At 37.0% G+C, this 8,747-nt stretch overlaps 1 protein-coding gene across 1 annotated transcript in view; it reads right to left on the reverse strand.

Annotated features, from left to right (window-relative positions):
- Nucleotides 1–8,747, reverse strand: part of LOC110440589 — a 170,203-nt gene that overhangs the window by 65,219 nt on the left and 96,237 nt on the right. The gene's annotated exons all lie outside the window — the stretch shown is intronic.

An 8,747-nucleotide genomic window follows, 5' to 3' on the forward strand; every position in this document is an offset into this window, starting at 1 on the left:
ACAGGTGGTCTCTGAATGCAGGTGGTCTCTGAATATATATGGTATCTGAATACATGTGGTCTCTTTACACAGGTGGTCTCTGAACACAGGTGGTCTCTTTATAAGTTTTAAGGATACGCTGAGATTGCTGTTACATGATTAAGAAGCGTTTGTTAATTATATACCACACAGCATTGTCACACGGCACCTCCTTCCACAGGAACCCAAGAATTTGTTACAACTGATGTGTTCAGAGTAATATTCAACAATAATGGACTTCATCTCGGTTAATATATCGTCTCAGGTCTATATAACAACACATTAATCAAAATAAAAAGTCCTTAATTGTTAGAATACACATGATTTATGATAATTATTAAAAAAGATTGAACGTAATAAAATCATCAAGAGACAGAGCGCATGGTGTTGTTATACAAATGAAGCGACCTCAGAAAGGGAATATTTACTTTCTGTTTCTTAAAATAGTAATTCCAAGTCAGTATCACATATCACCGACCTCCACGTGGGAACAAGTTGTTGTGGTCCTATATGAGACAATTTAGGGGTTTAGATTAACTCTTGGCAAAAATGCCAACCTATAGTTTCTTATATACCATATTGGTTGGAGGAGGGGAAGGGGTGGGGCTCTTTCCGAGAGTTGCTCTAGAGCCCCTAAAACGTCTTATTACTTTGAACATATCAGTTAAGGTACAAACATAGATGATGTAACAAGTGTTTTGGTCCCTGTGTTCATGTCCCCTACAACTGATTCAGTGGTCACATTCTGAACATATGAACATCCGGGTATTGTCTGAAAGGTCACCAGAACATGACCCCTGACAAAGTGAATTCGGTTTTGATAAGATTCTTATGTAGGGAATGTGTACGTTGAGCGCCGTTTTGGTATTTAATTATGTTTTGTGATATCACATATTGAAGTTGATGATGTCAATATATGATAACAGGCAGAAATAATGATAACGACATAAAACGTTTATGTTCAAAACATATTAAAAGATGAAAACATAGTATTACGTATTTTAATTACTGATGTCACAAAACGGTATCAAAAACCAAAGCATTGATGAAACCAAGTCTTTTAGAAAAATAACTACACAACATTAACATGTAGCGCATACTTTGCATCTTTTCTTGGACATAATTTCAGCTTTAAAATTCGAAAGGTAGACCTTTTTGTAGCAAATGGGCTTTTTGAAATTTATGTTCCACTACTAAGTTGAAAATAAGAAAAGGTAATTTTATTTTGAACTGATTTATTTAAAGGACAACATCTTAAGTTGGAATGTAGAATATATACCCTTACTAATTTACGTGTATCATTTAAACTTGTCTGCTATAGAGACACGGCTAACGATAGGGTGGTGCCCTATTGTTTAGCAAATCATGTTATCTGTCCCTTTTAATGAAACAAGCATCTTGTTTTATTCACACTTTGTCGGGATATTTAGTCCGTATTGTTTTTAAGTTGCCAGTCCTAGCTACAATACATGCAAGTCCTTCATAACTATATTGTTATTTTAGTAAACAGAATTCTCGAGTAAAATGTTTTCATTGTGTACAAATAGAATTGATGAAAACAATCCTTTGATACATGTGTCCATTTACTTAACATAGGGCCGGATACCGTATTTTTGTATAATGTAATTCTTATAGGCTATGCAACTTTAAAGATAAGGGTTTATCAACCCTGCCGATTTGTGTATATTCATGTCAACTTTGGTCATTATTGCATTGAATCATTAACTCATTCACCCTTGAAATTTCATAATGAACTATTCCAACATTTAAATTGGAAGAGTTCAAATGTGTCTTCAGGGGTGAATGAGTTAAAGTTTCAGTGACACTCGTACTCTTTACTTATCTGCTAAGGTCGAAGAATGCTTATGTATTAATTCCCGCTTATTTCAGATTTTTTTGACATTTACTATCTTCATTTACTTTTCATGTTGTTATTAATTAAAATGTCTGAATAAAAGACCAAAGAACTATACTTATGTTGATGTTTTTCCGTTTTTTTTTCTAATTTAAAAATCCTATCTCGATTAATTAAAAGCCGTGACAGGACCATGCTATTTTAATGCGTGGTTACAGGACGACTGTTGACCTGAGCCTGAGCTAGGTGTACAAGAAATACATAAATTAAGAACCGTGGAACCTTGTACATTTGTAGTTAACAAAATGGAACTATATACATCATTTTAATATCTTCAGCAGCATTTGCAATAATATATACAGCCGTAAATATTGAACATTTTATCATGCATTGTATCTTGACCATATGTAAGACGAGCTTCATGAAGTGGTATATCATAGCTCTGAGTGTGGTACTTTATAGCTCTGAGTGTGGTATATTATAGCTCTGAGTGTGGTTTATTATAGCTCTGAGTGTGATATATCATAGCTCTAAGTGTGGTACTTTAAAGCTCTGAGTGTGGTAGATTATATAGCTCTGAGTGTGGTATATCATAGCTCTGAGTGTGGTACTTTAAAGCTCTGAGTGTGGTAGATTATATAGCTCTGAGTGTGGTATATCATAGCTCTGAGTGTGGTACTTTAAAGCTCTGAGTGTGGTAGATTATATAGCTCTGAGTGTGGTATATCATAGCTCTGAGTGTGGTACTTTATAGCCCTGAGTGTGGTAGATTATATAGCTCTGAGTGTGGTATATCATAGCTCTGAGTGTGGTACTTTAAAGCTCTGAGTGTGGTAGATTATATAGCTCTGAGTGTGGTATATCATAGCTCTGAGTGTGGTACTTTATAGCCCTGAGTGTGGTATATTATAGCTCTGAGTGTGATATATCATAGCTCTAAGTGTGGTACTTTAAAGCTCTGAGTGTGGTAGATTATATAGCTCTGAGTGTGGTATATCATAGCTCTGAGTGTGGTATATCATAGCTCTGAGTGTGGTATATTATAGCTCTGAGTGTGGTATATCATAGCTCTGAGTGTGGTATATCATAGCTCTAAGTGTCATATATCATAGCTCTAAGTGTGATATATCATAGCTCTAAGTGTGATATATTTTAGCTCTGAGTGTGGTATATTTTAGCTCTGAGTGTGATATATTTTAGCTCTGAGTGTGGTATATTTTAGCTCTGAGTGTGGTATATGATAGCTAAATGATGGTATATTATAACTCTGAGTGTGGTATATTATAGCTCTGAGTGTGGTATATTATAGCTCTGAGTGTGGTATATTATAGCTCTAAGTGTGGTATATTNGTGTGGTATATGATAGCTAAATGATGGTATATTATAACTCTGAGTGTGGTATATCATAGCTCTGAGTGTGGTATATTATAGCTCTGAGTGTGGTATATTATAGCTCTAAGTGTGGTATATTATAGCTAGTATAGTTAGGTAGTATACAACCTCAACTAACACACAATTGACAGGTATAATGTGTTAGGTAGCATACAACCTCAACTACCGCACAATTGACAGGTATAATGTGTAAGGTAGAATAAAACCTCAACTACCACACAATTGACAGGAATAATGTGAAAGATAGCATACAACCTCAACTACCACACAATTGACAGGTATAATGTGTAAGGTAGCATAAAACTTCAACTAACACACAATTGACAGGTATAATGTGTAAGGTAGCATAAAACCTCAACTACCACACAATTGACAGGTATAATGTGAAAGATAGCATACAACCTCAACTACCACACAATTGACATGTATAATGTGAAAGATAGCATAAAACCTCAACTACCACACAATTGATAGGTATAATGTGTAAGGTAGCATACAAACTCAACTACCACACAATTGACAGGTACCATGTGTAAGGTAGCATACAGCCTAAACTACCACACATTTGACAGGTATAATGTGTAAGGTAGCATACCGCCTTAACTACCACACAATTGACAGATATAAGGTGTACGGTCACATACAACCTCAACTAACACACAATTGACAGGTAGAATGAGTAAGGTAGCATACCGCCTTAACTACCACACAATTGACAGGTATAATATGTTAGGTAGCATACAGCCTCAACTACCACACAATTGACAGGTAGAATGAGTAAGGTAGCATACCGCCTTAACTACCACACCATTGACAGGTATAATATGTTAGGTAGCATACAACCTTAACTACCACACAATTGACAGGTATAATGTGTAAGGTAGCTTACAACCTAAACTAACACACAATTGATAGGTATAATGTGTAAGGTAGCATACAACCTCAACTACCACACAATCCACAGGTATAATGTGTAAGGTAGCATACAGCCTTAACTACCACACAATTGACAGGTATAATATGTTAGGTAGCATACAACCTCAACTACCACACAATTGACAGGTATAATGTGATAGGTAGCATACAACCTCAACTACCACACAATCGACAGGTATAATGTGTAAGGTAGCATACAGCCTTAACTACCACACAATTGACAGGCATAATGTGTAAGGTAGCATACAACCTCAACTGCCACACAATTGACAGGTATAATGTGATAGGTAGCACACAACCTCAACTACCACACAATCGACAGGCATAATGTGTAAGGTAGCATACAACCTCAACTACCACACAATTGATAGGTATAATGTGTAAGGTAGCATACAGCCTCAACTAACACACAATTGACAGGTATAATGTGAAAGATAGCATACAACCTCAACTAACACACAATTGACAGGTATAATGTGTAAGGTAGCATACAACCTAAACTAACACACAATTGACAGGTTTAATGTGTAAGGTAGCATACAACCTCAACTACCACACAATTGACACGTATAATGTGTAAGGTAGCATACAACCTAAACTAACACACAATTGACAGGTTTAATGTGTAAGGAAGCATAAAACCTCAACTACCACACAATTGACAGGTATAAAGTGTAAGGTAGCATACAACCTCAACTACCACACAACTGATAGGTAGAATGTGTAAGGTAGCATACAGCCTTAACTAACACACAATTGATAGGTATAATGTGTAAGATAGCATACAACCTCAACTAACACACAATTGACAGGTATAATGTGTAAGGTAGCTTACAACCTAAACTAACACACAATTGATAGGTATAATGTGTAAGATAGCATACAACCTCAACTACCACACAATTGATAGGTATAATGTGAAAGATAGCATACAACCTCAACTACCACACAACTGATAGGTATAATGTGTAAGGTAGCATACAGCCTTAACTACCACACAATTGACAGGTATAATGTGTAAGATAGCATACAACCTCAACTACCACCCAATTGACAGGTATAATGTGTAAGATAGCATACAACCTCAACTAACACACAATTGATAGGTATAATGTGTAAGGTAGCATACAACCTCAACTACCACACAACTGATAGGTATAATGTGTAAGATAGCATACAAACTCAACTACCACACAATTGACAGGTACCATTTGTGTGGTAGTTTAGGCTGTATGCTACCTTACAAATGGTACCTGTCAATTGTGTGGGAGTTGAGTTTGTATGCTATCTTACACATTATACCTCTCAGTTGTGTGGTAGTTGAGGTTGTATGCTACCTTACACATTATACCTATCAATTGTGTGTTAGTTGAGGTTGTATGCTATCTCTCACATTATACCTGTCAATTGTGTGGTAGTTGAGGTTGTATGCTACCTTACACATTATACCTGTCAATTGTGAGGTAGTTGAGGTTGTATGCTACCTTACACATTATACCTGTCAATTGTGAGGTAGTTGAGGTTGTATGCTACCTTACACATTATACCTATCAATTGTGTGGTAGTTGAGGTTGTTACAACCTCAACTACCACACAATTGATAGGTATAAAGTGTAAGGTACCATACCACCTTAACTACCGCACAAGTGACAGGCATAATGTGTAAGGTAGCATACAGCCTTAACTACCACACAATTGACAGGTATAATGTGTAAGGTAGCATACAACCTCAACTACCACACAATTGACAGGTATAATGTGTAAGGCAGCATACAGCCTCAACTACCACACAATTGACAGGTATAATGTGAAAGATAGCATACAACCTCAAGTAACACACAATTGACAGGTATAATGTGTAAGGCAGCATACAGCCTCAACTACCACACAATTGACAGGTATAACATGTATAATGTGAAAGATAGCATAAAACCTCAACTACCACACAATTCACAGGTATAATGTGTAAGGTACCATACCACCTTAACTACCTCACAAGTGACAGGCATAATGTGTAAGGTAGCATACAACCTTAACTACCACACAATTGACAGGTATAAGGTGTACGGTAGCATACAACCTCAACTAACACACAATTGATAGGTATAATGTGTAAGATAGCATACAACCTCAACATTGATAGGTATAATGTGTAAGGTAGCATACAACCTCAACTAACACAAAATTGATAGGTATAATGTGTAAGGTAGCATACAACCTCAACTAACACACAATTGATAGGAATAATGTGTAAGATAGCATACAACCTCAACATTGATAGGTATAATGTGTAAGGTAGCATACAACCTCAACTAACACACAATTGATAGGTATAATGTGTAAGGTAGCATACAGCCTTAACTACCACACAATTGACAGGTATGATGTGTAAGGTAGCATACAACCTCAACTAACACAAAATTGATAGGTATAATGTGTAAGGTAGCATACAACCTCAACTAACACAAAATTGATAGGTATAATGTGTAAGGTAGCATACAGCCTTAACTACCACACAATTGACAGGTATAATATGTTAGGTAGCATAAAACCTCAACTACCACACAATTGACAGGTATAATGTGTAAGGTACCATACCACCTTAACTACCGCACAAGTGACAGGCATAATGTGTAATGTAGCATACAGCCTTAACTACCACACAATTGACGGGTATGATGTGTAAGGTAGCATTCAGCCTTAACTAGCACACACTTGACATGTATGAGGTGTTAGGTAGCATACAACCTCAACTAACACACAATTGATAGGTATAATGTGTAAGATAGCATACAACCTCAACTATCACACAATTGATAGGTATAATGTGTAAGATAGCATACAACCTCAACTAACACACAATTGATAGGTATAATGTGTAAGGTAGCATACAACCAAGATAGCATACAACCTCAACTACCACACAATTGACAGGTATAATGTGTTAGGTAGCATACAACCTAAACTAACACACAATTGACAGGTATAATGTGTAAGGTAGCATACAGCCTTAACTAGCACACAATTGACAGGTATGATGTGTAAGGTAGCATACAACCTCAACTTCCACACAATTAACAGGTATAATGTGTAAGGTAGCATACAGCCTTAACTACCACACAATTGACAGATATAATGTGTAAGGTAGCATACAGCCTTAACTAGCACACAATTGACATGAATGACGTTTAAGGTAGCATACAGCCTTAACTAGCACACAATTGACATGTATGATGTGTAAGGTAGCATACAACCTGAACTAACACACAATTGACAGGTATAAGGTGTACGGTAGCATACAACCTCAACTTACACACAATTGACAGGTGTAATGGGCAAGGTTGCATACAGCCTTAAGCTGTGTTGTACAACTTAAACCAAATGTTGAAGCGATTTGAAAATGATTGAAAAGCTATGCTTTGACATGTTCAGTTTCTTTGGCTACCAGGTTTTAAAAGCCAGACAACGACCGTCCATTCGAGACTTTCTGTAACTGTTTCAATTTGACGTTACGACATCGTTTGACTTTGACCCCTCTCAACAGTGCTAATATATCATCGGAAGGAAAGACCCAAAAACATTCCGAATGGCAAACAATTTCGCACAATTAGAGAGTAAGTAAAAGTCGACCGCCGTACTACATTTGATTGCAATAAAATTTCAGTAAAAGTCGACCGCCGTACTACATTTGATTGCAGTACAATTTCAGTAAAAGTCGACCGACGTACTACATTTGATTGCAGTACAATTTCAGTAAAAATAGACTGACGTACTACATTTGATTGCAGTACAATATCAGTAAAAGTAGACTGACGTACTACATTTGATTGCAGTACAATTTCAGTAAAAGTCGACCGACGTACTACATTTGATTGCAGTACAATCCAGTACATAAGGGGGAACAACTCCGCAAATTCTACAGCGACAGTCGGGGAAACCAGAATGGCAAGGAGGGACGGTTGGGTCTCGACCCTCGAAAAATCATCTTGACGCACGCTGTTCTTCCAATCTGACATTGGATGACAGTGATAGCGCGCTCGCCTTTCACCAAGATGGACGGGGTTCGATTCCCTGATCAGATTTGATAATTATTGGGTCACCAGGGGTTATGCTAAATTCTAATTACGATCTCTGCAATTTCCAGGATGAGGCATCCCTTTAGACATGAAGGAAGAATGCGGGGTATAAAGTATAGCTTGTGCACCCTTAGAAATTCTTGATCACCACCTCTGTGCTGTATAATGTGCATCGTGCCATTCTACGTATTACTTCTGTGAACAACTAAACCAATTAGACTGCAGCAAACGTTCCGAACCACAATGACCAACGGGTTAAACCTTCCAACAAGTGATCGTCTGTCAAGTGACAATCGATTTAGTTACCGAGCTTTTAACTGACTTGCTGTATTAATCTGCTTTGTGAGTCTATATCGGGCAAGACGATTTTATCACGCCGCAAGTCATGATGCGAGATTGTTTTGATGTACATAGACATTTTTTTCCCCTTTTTTGAAAAAGTGTCTTCACATGCAGGTATACAATCTAAA

This window comes from Mizuhopecten yessoensis, unplaced genomic scaffold (assembly GCF_002113885.1).
Source record: "Mizuhopecten yessoensis strain PY_sf001 unplaced genomic scaffold, ASM211388v2 scaffold11185, whole genome shotgun sequence".
Classification (NCBI taxonomy): domain Eukaryota; kingdom Metazoa; phylum Mollusca; class Bivalvia; order Pectinida; family Pectinidae; genus Mizuhopecten; species Mizuhopecten yessoensis.